Here is an 11,233-nt window from a genome sequence, read left to right on the forward strand (position 1 = left end):
AATTGTGCGATTCCTTAAATGCAATGTATCAAAGGAAAATGAATTCAAAAATGACCATAAGGATTCGCAAATTACCACCAACTTCTAGTTGGTGGTAAGTTGCGAATTCTTTTAAAAAAGCAATTTACTTAAAATCCAAAGGTGCCATATGACGCTCATACATGCCCTTAGGGCATGTATGTGCGCCATATGCCCACACATGTCATTTTCAGGGGTGCAGCAGGGTGTTCTTGTGACACCCATGCACCCTTGAAAATATTCCTAAATTGCGATTAGCAAATTGCTAATCGCAAATTTCCCATTCATTTCAATGGGCCAGGAGGGTCAGGCCATTTCTCCTGGCCCATAGAAATAAATGGGATTTCTAAATAGCGATTCCTTAAAAATCGCTATTTAGAAATCGCAAATGGTCATGATGATGCATATGGCCCCAATGTTAACAAACAGAAAATAATATATGCAATAAAACATATTTTGTATACTGTTTATAACAAAATGCATGTGCGTGAATGGCTTTCTAGGTTTCCTTACTGTTATCTGCAGTGCACCATGCCATAATCATTTTTTCTGTATTTTTCGCATTTTAACAGTGGAATTACTGAGTTCAGCTGCAAAGGAACAAAGAAAAATGTCTTTCTCTACTTAAAAACCCAAAGATCCCAAAACAAGATTGGATTTGTTCACTAAAAAAGGAGTACCGAAGCCTCTCCTACAGGCTCTAATGGAGGCAAGGGAACATAAGAGTTGTCTGACGCTGCTCTGTTTAGCAGTGAAGCCATATATTCACATTGTAATGAAATCCCAGAAACAGCATATGCAGCCATTGCAGTTGCTTCTTCGTGTGCTGATGATACAAGTGCTGAGTGTTCATTTCACTGAGGATGAAGATTCATCTTCTTATGTTGGCATCTTAGACAGTAGTTCCCTGGCTGGCCTTGCTAACTGTTCGTCATACTGTGATGGCAATATAGCCAGATCCTTTTTGGGGAGTGACATAATGGAGGCACCTCAAATCAAAGAGACTAGTAGTGGCGGCCGGTAATTTTAGTAGGGAGGACGGGACACACATACACATTCACTCACACCCATGCATTCACACATGCGAGCACACACACATCCATTCACAAAACTCATTACCAAATATTCAAACATACAGGCATGTACGCACCAAACATTCATTTTTTTTAAATCACACTTACATGCAGCTCTGCCTCGGAGGTTCCAGGAGGGTTGGGGCTGCTGCTTTCCCTTATTGGAAGACCTACGGTCAGCCAATGAGGGAAGGCAGCAGTTCCAAGCCTCGGAGGTCCCAGTAGGGTTTGGGCTGTTCCCTTTCCTTATTGGCTGACCTTAGGTCAGCCAATGAGGGATGGCAGCAGTCCCAACCGAGCCACAGATTGGGATGGGGTCGATGAGACTGCTGACCCCACCTCACTCTGTGACAAAGTGTCACTGATTGACACTCGGCCCTGGGTGATTCAGGGTTTAAAACTGAAGCACTCAGGTCTCAGGCAATGAGGCACGCTACCCCTCATTACCGAAGGGGAGGGCCTCATGGGCCTTTGCTGAGCTGAAGAGGTCACACCTACAGGAGCTGTGACATCCTCCGCCAAGCCAAATTCAACTCAGGCAGGAACCTGTGCATTTAGCTAATTCTAGCTCCTGGCTGCCTGACCTCAAAATGAAGAGTGTAAGTCAGGCTGGCCTATGCTCAGCCTGACAAAGACGTGGCCCCTCAGCCACTATGGACCGGCCACAGTTGGAAACTAGTCATAAACCAACATCAAAACACCACCCAGCAAGTAAATCCTTGGCAGCCGACTTGTCACTGCATCATTATAGTGACCCAGAGCAACTAAAACTTAAAATGTTCCCCTTAACTGCATGCCATAGGTTTAATGGTGATTACAAAACCCATCCTTGGGTGGAGTACTCAGTCCTTAAAGATGCTATTTATTGTTTTGCACGTAGGCATTTTAATGCTGTTATTGGGGGAGGAGGAGGACATGTGCGTGGCAATGTTGCATTTGTTGATATTGGCTTCAGTAAGTGCGAAGAGCTTATTCATTCTATGTCCAAACATTCAAAGTCAGACAGAGAAGCATAAATTGTCAGTTATTGCTTGGACCAACTTCAAAAGATTACAGCAGCCTACAAACCGTAAGCAGTCAGTTTCTTCCATACTAGTAAGAGGTGCATAATGGGAAATTGAGGAGAAAAGACATCATGTGGAGCATCTGCTTAAGGTAATATGTTTTTTAGGTCATCAAGGGCTTGAGTTCTGTACCTCGGAAGAAACTGAGCATTCTCACAATAGGGGACATTTAATTGAACTGTTAGAGATGATTTGTTATAAAGATGAGGGGTTAAAAGAAAATATGTCCAGAATGTATGGGCACTATACTTCTGATTACCAAAATGATGTGACATCTGTGGTGGCAGACCTTGTCCGTGAGCACATTATCAAAAAAGCGACAACATATTTTGGGGTACTCGTTAAAGAAACCAAAGATGTTTCACATAAAGAGCAGATGAGTTTTATGCAGTGAAGAAACCACTCACACGTCGTTACAAATGAAAAAAAAGAATAATCATCTTCTTTAATGGTGTCTGCCGGAGACGTGGATTCCCTCCTTCCTCCTTCTCCTCATACACCCAATCTGAGAAACAGTCGATGCACCATTAACAGTAGAGCGATAGGCCCAAATTAACTCCTTCACCATGCTTTCAACCTTGTTACCATTCTGAAGAGCCATCAAAATGGTGCCCTTTACCAACCGGTTGGCTCTCTCCGCCAGACTCTTCCCTTGCGGGTTATACAGGGAGGTGCGTTTATGATGGTCCCATATTGAGAATGTCTTCCCATTCATTCCTATGGGCCTCCTAGCCCATATGAATGAATGGGAAGGTATTCCTTTTTTGCAAATCTCAATTTGCGATTCGCAAATAAGGAATATGTAAGATTCGCTAAACTTTTAGCAAAACCTACATTCATTGCATTTTGCGATTTTCTAATTACGATTCGCTCATAATCCCAATTTTAGAATCGCAAAACTCTTTTTTGAAACATACGGCCCATAATGTCCACGACATTCACACTTTCGACAGTCTTTATTTGTAGCATAGCAGGATTTAGAATCCCCAAGGTGGTACATGCTCCCACACCTAAACAAGACATTTGACCTAATTTTGGGGGGGAAGACTTTGTCTAGTGTTTTTTCTTATACTTCTCAACCCTGTTCAGTACCATCACACAATCCTGATCCTCTTTAACTTTACTAATAGCAGAAACACCTCCCCCTTCAGTCACATCTCTTTTTCGCATTTCCCACATGCAGGAATCGATTCCGCTACAATTTTTGCAACCTGAATGTCGTCTTTGAGAGAAGGGTTCATTGCCGGCCACAATCTTTCCTGTATTTTGTTACTGCAACATTGTACAATTAGTTGATCTCTAATTAATTCATCTGTCATTTGACCAAACAGCATTTCTTTGACAATTCACATAGACGTGAAACAAAGTCATCAATGGACTCTTCTGGTTTCTGAGGGTATGTGTAGAATCTGTATCTCAACACCGCCAAGCCTCTTTAGTAAATCTGTGTTCGAAGCTTATGTTCGCTTCTTTGTAAACATCCTTATGAGGTTTGTTATCCGCATCCAAAACCTCTGGTAGAATATGTGTTGTCCCTCACTCCCCAACACACTCAGTAATAGAGCTCTTTTAAATCCTGCACTTTTCACCATCAAGAGCTGAAATGTAATTCTCAAAAATGTCTATCCAATCTTCCCATGAAATGGGAGGTGTTCCTTGATGAGACAGAAAAACAGGTGGCACCAAAGTAGATGCAGATGCTATGAGGGAGATACATTTTCTGCTCAGATGTGGTGAAAACAAAATACCATTATTCACTTACTGTAATTGTTCTTCACCTCCTTACCAAAACTGCAGGTATAGTCCTTCTTCAGTTTCTGTAGGACTGCAGTGTGAGTCTACTGCAATTATAGTCCTTCTTCAGTTTCTATAGGACTGTATCATCAGTTCTATTTAACTTTCTACTTCGGTGGAGTGCATTGGAATCGAGAGAGGGGAGAGCAAATGCAGAGGGCGAGGAACAAACAGCTGCAGAGGTGAGAACAAAGACAGGGGCACAGTGGAATATCCACTGTAGTACACTATAAATAGAAAGATAGGTCCCTTGAGACTCGCTAGTTTCAGTCCAAGCTGCGCGTGCGATAGAATGAGGATGAGGAATACTGTAGGTCGAACTCAAACTGAGTGGATCCGCGCGTACACCTGAGCTCGCTTCGCAGTCCAACAAATTTGAATTTAAAATGAAAATTCCAGGTAAAAATGCCATTGGAGCACCACAAAACCAGTTTCGATGTGAGCCTCCAAATATACTGGCATACGCCCGCATGTTAACAAACAAGCTGGAGCTGCACCGTACAGTGGAATGGAATGGAAGTGGTTTTTACAGAGCGCGATAGCTACCCTGAGGCGTCCTAGCGCTGTGGACTGGCGTGTGTGCTTGAGAAATGGAACTGACTTTATTTATTGAATAGTAGGGTTTTTAGCTTTTTTCGAAAATATAACAAGTTGGGCTCTGATCGGAGGAGAAGGGGAAGGGAATTCCACAGTCCTGCTGAGTTAAAGGAGAACGTTCAGCCCCCGCACCAGGCTCTCCGAATCTTGGGTACTGTGACTCGGAAGGCATGAGCGGATCTAAGCTGCCTGCTAGGGTGGTAGTGGGAGATCAGAGAGTGATTGATGATGACTCCCTTTCTCCAGAAGACACGGTGTGCAATGCACATGCTCTTAAATTTGATTCTTTTCCTAATTGGGCGCCAGTGGAGGTATCTTAGTTCTGATTTTATGGGGAGGCGACGGGGAATCTGGAGGAGGGTTCGTGCAGCACAATTCTGGATGACCTGGAGCTTGTTTAGGGTTGATTAGGGGGCCCCCAGGTAGAGGGCATTTCAAAAGTCCAGACGGGAGAGGATAAGGCCCTGAATCATTATCTGTCTTGCCTTAAACGGAAGGAGGGGAAGGATTTTACGAATGAGCCTGAGTATACCGAAGCAGGTGGCGGAGAGTTTGGCTTCTTGGAAGTTGAAGGTGAGCGCCTTATCCAACCATATTCCTAGGCTCTTAATAGTGTCCTTGGCTGTGGGGGCAGGTCCAAGAGAGGTTGGTCACGTGGAATCAATGGAGTGGTGGGGGGAGTTGCCTAACACCATCAGCTCAGTCTTGTCTCCATTTAGTTTGAGACAAGACCCGGTCATCCAAGAGAAAACTGCTTCTAAACAGCCCCTCATGTCTCTGGGCCGTTATTGGGGGTGGTTCAGAGCCACCACTAGCTGAGTATCATCCATGTAGGAGATGATTTTTACTCCAAATGGGCAAACGATCTCGGCCAGGGGGCTCATATACACATTAAAAAGTGTAGGGCTCAGGGAGGAGCCCTGTGGCACACCGCAGTTGAGTGGTTTACTGGGGGAGGTGACTTTGCCCTTGAAGACTTGAAAGGAGCGGTCCGAAAAAAAGGACTCAAACCATGTAATAGCTTTTGTTGATATTCCTACGTTAGAGAGCCTGTGCAGCAGGATGTTATGGTTTACGGTGTTGAAGGCGGCACTGAGGTCCAAGAGTATAATGGCCGCAGTGCCTCCTTGATCCGTAATCATCCTGGCTTCCTCTGTCACGGCAAGGAGAGCGGTCTCCGTCCCGTGCATGGGTTGAAACCCTGTTTGGGAGGGGTCTAACAGGTGATTTGTATCGAGGAACTCTGTCAAGGGGTTATTAACATGTTTCACAGCGATTTTGCTTAGCCAGGGCAGCAAGGAAATGGGTTGGTAGTTTTCTGGGTTTTTCTGATCTAGGTTAGCTTTTTTAAGTAGGGATTTGACCATTGCCTGTTTCCAGCTGGGTGGGACGATGACTGTGGAAGAGAGGTGTTGATCAGGTCAAGGATGATGGGGAGAATATGTGTGGAAACGGTCCGCAAGGAGTGCGGGGGTGCTGGGTCATTAGGGGAGCCGGATTTGACCTGGGCCCTGATGGATTGTAGGGGTACACAGACAAAATATCGATTTTTAAATATCGATATACAAAAATATCGAAGTTTAAATATTGATGGGACAAAATATCGAAGGTAAGTAATATCGACAGTCTTAATATCGATATTAGTATGATATCAGTAATATCGAAGTTGTAAATATCGATGTCAATAATATCGAAATTAATAACTTCGATGTTACTAATATCAATTTTTAAATAAATTTAGTGTATATTATATTGTATTTATTATGTTTTATTATTTATTTTTAATGTAATTTAATTAAATATTGTCTTTTACTACTGTAGCGGGTTGTGGGTTTATAGGGGAATAGGGTGGGAAGTAATTTAATTATGTTAAATTAATTATTAATTAGTAGGAATTATTAATTAATTAATTGAGAAATAATTGTTAATTATTTTTAATTAATTGATTAATTGATAAATATGTTCTGTAGCGGGTTATGGGTTTATAGGGGAATAGGGTGGGAAGTAATTTAATAATAATTAATTAATTGATATATGTTTGTACATATTTTAATTAATAATTAATTGGTAATTAATTTCTATTAATTAGTTAATTAATTAATATAATTTTGTACATATTTATAATTATTTAGTTGGTAATTAATTAATATTAATTATTTAATTACATTAATTATAGTAATTTTTTATATATAATTTATTGTTATTCTTAATTAATTAATTGGGGAAAATAATATTAATTATTAAATTAAATTAATTACAGCAAATGTGCTAATATATTTACTTTATTGTTATTGTTAATTATTAATTAATTGGTAATTAAATAATATTAATAAATTTTGGGTAAAGGAGTATTTTTAGGGTTCAGGGTCAGTTTTCAGTTTTTGGGTAAAGGGGTATTTTTAGGGTTCTGGGTCAGTGTTCAGTTTTTGGGTAAAGGGGTATTTTTAGGGTTCAGGGTCAGTTTTCAGTTCATGGGTAAAGGGGTATTTTTAGGGTTCAGGGTCAGTTTTCAGTTTTTGGGTAAAGGGGTATTTTTAGGGTTCAGGGTCAGTTTTCAGTTTTTGGGTAAAGGGGTATTTTTAGGGTTCTGGGTCAGTTTTCAGTTTTTGGGTAAAGGGGTATTTTTAGGGTTCTCGGTCAGTTTTTAGTCCATGGGTAAAGGGGTATTTTTAGGGTTCAGGGTTAGTTTTCAGTTTTTGGGTAAAGGGGTATTTTTAGGTTTCAGGGTCAGTTTTGGGTTTTTGGGGTACAGGGATATTTTTAGGGTTCAGGGTCAGTTTTGGGTTTTTGGGGTACAGGCGTACAGGGTAAAAACAAAAAAAATGACATTAAATCAAATAAATTACATGAAAAAAATTAAAAATACATTAAATTATTAAGTGTTTTATTTATTTTAAATGAATATGTATTAGTTTTAATTTTGTTTTAATATTTTTATTTAATATTTGTAAAATTATATGTATTTTAAAATTATTTTTACATTATTATTAATACATTTAAAAAAACGATATTTTTGATTCCGATATTTTTGTACTACGATATTATTTTTTCGATATTTTTGTACTTACCTTAATGAAGATAGGATTCCGATATTTTTGCTGTCGATATTTTTGCTCCGATATTTTTGCATTTCGATATTCTGTCTGTCGATATTATGTCAGACATTCGATTGTAGGATGGTGGGGTCCAGTGGGGGGAGGGTTTCCAGAAGGACTGAGGGTTGGAATCCTGCATCTGTGGGCTCAGTTTGTGGAGGGGGGTTGAACGTGAGGGAAGGAGGAATAGATGGTGTGGATTTTGTTATAAAAGTACTCGGCTAGTTCATTGCAGCGTGATTGGGCATTGTGGGGATCTAGGGGTTTTCCTGGGAGTTTGAGCAGGGTTTTTGTGATTTGGTAAACTTCTTTAGGCCTTGAGGCTGCTGCACTTATTTTATTTTCGAAGAAGATGGCTTGTGCACTTCTAATTTGATTTTTGTACAATTTTATGGCAGTCCGATATGCGGTTTTCCTGAGGGTGAGTAGTCTAAATGCCATTTCCTTTCCAGTTTTTTACATTGGCGTTTCCTGTCTCGTAGATCCTGGGAATACCAGGGGGCTGTCCTGGGGCTGCGTTTGGATTCAATGCAGTTGATTGGTAGTATTGAATCTAAGGATTGTGTTAGCCATCTATTATAATTCTCGTTACTTAAAATGGGGTCGGAGTTGCACCGGAGGTAAGGAGGATTCCAGGGTGGCTGCCCACTGTGTGTGGCTGACTTTTGACCAGTTGCAGTCTCTCCGGGGTACTGTAGGTGGAGGGGGGTGTGGGGTAGGGGTTACCCAGGAGATGGGGATCAAGAAATGGTCTGTCCATAGAAGGGGGGTGGGTGTGCCAACTAAGAGGTCCGTACAGTTACTGAAGATGGGATCTAGGAGGTGTCCCTTAGAGTGGGTCGGTTCAATACTAGTTGTAGAAGTTGTAATGCCTCGAGACTAGTTGTTAATTCTATGGCCGCGTGGTCCATGTGGTCATCAAGATGGTTATTGAGATCCCCTAGAAGGGTGTAGTTGGGTAGGCTGCAGGCTCTGTTAGCTATAGAAGGGGGCAGACAGTCGAGGAATTGGCCCATAGTCCCAGGTGGTTGGTATATAAGAGTACCTGAGAATGTGCTGGTAGGGGAAAAATCTAGGGAGAAAGAGAGGCTTTCGCAGCTGGGTATTGGGTTGGGGGAGCTGCGACAATCATAGCATTCTTTATAGATGATTACTAAGCCTCCACCTCTTCCAGTTGAGCGGTCTTCTCGAAGGATTTGATATCCTCTAGGTAGGGCTTGAATGATGTCTGGGTCAGGCTCTGAATGGAGCCAAGTTTCTGTGAGAAACAGCGCATCAGGTTCAAGCTCGTCTAAGATTAACGAGATCTCTAAGGAATGTTTGGGGAGTGATCTACTGTTTACAAGAAACATGTGGTGCTGTGTAGAAGGAATTGGGAGGCCAGGGTGGGGCTGGTAAGCACAATGTGGACAAGTAAATCTTTTTTCGGCCGGGTTCCATGAGGAGAGGCAAAGGGCGGGTATCTTTCCTCTAAGTTTGATTAGGGAGCTGGGGCTGTAGTTTCTGGCTCGGGAGGGGGGACGACCAGGGGTCGTGGCCCCTGGTCCCGGCCGGGCACGGACGGGCGCAGATGGGCTTGCCTTTGGCGCGCCGCTGGCGCGCCGCCGGCGCGTCCGCTGCACGTAGCGTGTGACATTGGGCTTTTATGCGATGCAGTAGGTGGCTCAGTAGGCTCCGCCCTCCTCCCCTCTAGCCCGGAAGTGTTGACTGTGCCGCGCCTCCCTCCACAACAATCGGGAATAATTCCTGTGGTGGACCGGGGAGAATGCAGGAGATTGCCAGTTGTCAAAGGGTGCAGGAGCGCGGGATAAGTCTTAATGGCGAAGTTTGCGCTTTCTTCAATTGGCAGCGATTTTTAAAAGAATGCAGTGATTTTAAAAAACAATAGTGGTGATTAGCGGCAGTACCGTGATCAGTTCTGTTTCCAAAGACAGCGCGACAGTAACAGTTTCCTCAGTCTCTCCTCTCCATATGGGTTCATAGCCACTCTGGCAGCCCGTAAATAGCAGGTCGTCGCCAAACGTGGTGAAGAAACCACTCACACACCGGTATAAAGGAATAATCATCTTCTTTAATGGAGCCTGCCGGATAGGTGGCTTCCCTCCTGCGAGTTGTGGAGCAAATGTCATCGAGTGGAATCCATGCTCCCCAACACCCTACATGTCATCACAGTTCTGTGGAAGATAAAAGTCATGGCATTTTATTATCCGCTTTGTTTATGGTGATGGAATTGTTCAAGAGAATGCACTAGGGTGTTACCATATGGAGAAGTTAGTTGCCTCCAGACTTACTGCAGCCATTGTTGAAGCAATACAGGTAGCTGGACTTGACTGGAAGAAATGTGTTGCACATTGCTACGATGGAGCATCCGCTATGCATGGCTGTTATAATTGTGTCCAAGCAAAATAAGACAGATCGTATCACAAGCAATTTATATACACTGCCATACACATCGCCTAAACCTTGCTTTAGTGCAAATAGTAACTAACATACAACCAGGAAAACATTTATTTTCAACATTGCAAGCAGTTTATGTTGTTCTTTCACACAGTTCACCAAGGCAGGAGCTCTTTCTGAAAGCACAGAAAGAAAGTAATCTATATGTAATGGAGCTAGAAAGACTCTCCCATTTGAGGTGATTTTACTGGTGCTCCTGAGGTAGAAAAGTACAGGTGCAATTTAAGTCTATTATCATTGTTCTTCGTGTAATAGAATCACAACAACATGACCAGGAGGCTAATTCAGAAGCCAAAGGAATTATTAAGAACATTGAAAACTTTTGTTTATTACTTACATTGCAGGTATGGAACCCATTCTCCGAAAGAATCACAGTGTATTCAAAGAACTACAGAGAAAAAGACCTTGACTTCCTGAGAAAATGTGATCAAATTAAGTCAACGAGAAGTGATTTAGTGGAACTCCATCAAGACAGTCAGGGAACCGAATTGTTAAATCAGGCTAAGGACTTAGTAGAGCAGTGTGGAATTGAGATTCAAGAAAAATCCAATCCAAGGGATCTACCTTTGATACACCATACATTGAGTAACAAACTGACAGATTATTATGTCAGTACCTTTGTAGCAAAAAGATCCAGCCATTTTGATGTCTCTGAAAGTCGAACTCCACTGTCATAGCACTTACAGCAGGAACTTTATTTCTCTACTTTGCATTGATTTGTAAATGAGTTTGATGCTTGATTTACGGACAACATGGGTCTCATGCCTGCTGTCGGAATGTTCAATGTAAGCCGAAGTCTTCTACAAACCGAACTGGAAACTTCATATGCGTATCTTTAAGACACAAATGTACAGTGTATTCACTCGGTCGGGCAATATCTCATGTATATACCAGGAGCATTTCCTCAAGTTTTGGAACTTTTAAATCTAGTTCTTGCATTACCTATTACTACTGCTAGAAAATGAGACAGTTTTCTTCAGTATGAGAGGTGTGAAAAATGAATTGCGCAATAAATGTGGAGACGTGACTCAGTGATTTAATGATAATGGCTTGTAAACCTAATGAGGTTAAGCAGCTAAATTTGAATGAAGCCATCAACAGATTTGCAGACTTGCGCCACCGGAGGTATCCTCTT

General features: G+C 42.0%; 1 pseudogene; it reads left to right on the top strand.

Annotated features, from left to right (window-relative positions):
• Positions 1-2,378: 2,378 nt before the first annotated feature.
• Positions 2,379-10,775, top strand: LOC147724830 (zinc finger MYM-type protein 1-like; annotated as a pseudogene).
• Positions 10,776-11,233: the final 458 nt, after the last annotated feature.

Source organism: Lissotriton vulgaris, chromosome 4_1 (assembly GCF_964263255.1).
Source record: "Lissotriton vulgaris chromosome 4_1, aLisVul1.2, whole genome shotgun sequence".
Classification (NCBI taxonomy): Eukaryota; Metazoa; Chordata; class Amphibia; order Caudata; family Salamandridae; genus Lissotriton; species Lissotriton vulgaris.